This window comes from Belonocnema kinseyi, chromosome 4 (assembly GCF_010883055.1).
Source record: "Belonocnema kinseyi isolate 2016_QV_RU_SX_M_011 chromosome 4, B_treatae_v1, whole genome shotgun sequence".
Classification (NCBI taxonomy): domain Eukaryota; kingdom Metazoa; phylum Arthropoda; class Insecta; order Hymenoptera; family Cynipidae; genus Belonocnema; species Belonocnema kinseyi.
This window is the reverse complement of record NC_046660.1, coordinates 11,334,749-11,336,014: the sequence shown is the minus strand read 5'-3', so window position 1 is coordinate 11,336,014 and position 1,266 is coordinate 11,334,749. Positions and strand designations below refer to the sequence as shown.

General features: G+C 40.6%; 1 protein-coding gene across 4 annotated transcripts in view; it reads left to right on the top strand.

Annotated features, from left to right (window-relative positions):
- The window catches only part of LOC117172063 (TATA element modulatory factor), a 56,980-nt gene that overhangs the window by 20,549 nt on the left and 35,165 nt on the right, over positions 1–1,266 (top strand). The window lies entirely within an intron of this gene.

Below are 1,266 nucleotides of genomic sequence, written 5' to 3'. Positions count from 1 at the left end.
TCGGAGCACTTTGGCCCGGTGGAACCCACTGTTTTGCCTGTTGCGTTGACTCAGGAGTGTAGTAGTGGATCCAGGTTTTATCCATGGTTATGAATCGGCGCTAAAACTCGGTCGGCCTACGCGAAAATAATGCCAAATTCTGCTGGGAAGTTGTCACACGAATTCGTTTTTTGTCCACTGTGAGCAAACGCGGCACCCATCGCGCGCAGAGCTTCTTCTTGCCCAAAACTGAATGCACGATATTGCCCACACGTTCCAATGATATGCCTACAGCATTAGCTACCTCTCTCAATTTCACTTTGGGATCATTCAGCATCATATCATGGATTTTTTCGACATTTTCTGGTGTAGTGACCTCTTTTGGGCGCCCAGATCGTTCAGCATCAACTGTGCTCGTACGGCCACAACGAAACTCGGTAAACCACTTAAGAATCGTTCCAATCGACGGTGCAGAGTCCGGGTAATACTTATCCATCTACTGATGGTCTGCGATGTTGCCTCCTTGTGGTGGAACTTTTTTATGTTTCAAAATAATGCCTGTTTATCCTTCCTCATTGTTTTCGTGTAATCAGTATAGTGAATGATAGTTTTTGCAATACAAACATGAGGTCTAGTAGGAAAAAACGGTAAAAAAGCATACGGTTGGTTCGCTCCTGGTCTCGAAGTCTTAACGAAATCGAAAATTCTTAATTGTACACCCTCCGAGGGTATTTGTATCCCTTATAGTTTTAACAACGATAAAGATTGTACTCTAAGTTCTGTACCTGGTGCCAGCAACATTGATCATTTAAATGTTAGCCTTTCTAGCGTTAAAGATTCTAATGGAAACCAGGCTTCTAGCTTTTTTAAAACAACATTTACATCCCAAGTATTACTGTATTTTGGTTGAGATAGCCTTCGCCGAAAAACACCTTTAAAGAAACGATTAATTTCTTTATTGTTAGAGAGCTCGTTATTAAACAATAAAGAAATTGCTGCTCTCATGTTATCCTCTTCTTCTGTAGGTTTCCCCGATAAGATTCCTGCAATCAAAGTGAGCTGATCGCACAGTGGGTACTCTCGGGTTCTGCAAGGAGATATTAATAACACAGGCCCACAAAAAAACCAAAGTGTCTGTGCAATTGATATTTTTTTCAAAAAATCGATGTTTTGGATACTGTTCTAAAGGTTTTCCACTACATGAATCACAAAACTAGAACTTTTTTCGACCCTTGATCATAAAGTAAGACTTAGAACCTATGTATAGCGATATTCATGAACTCCATT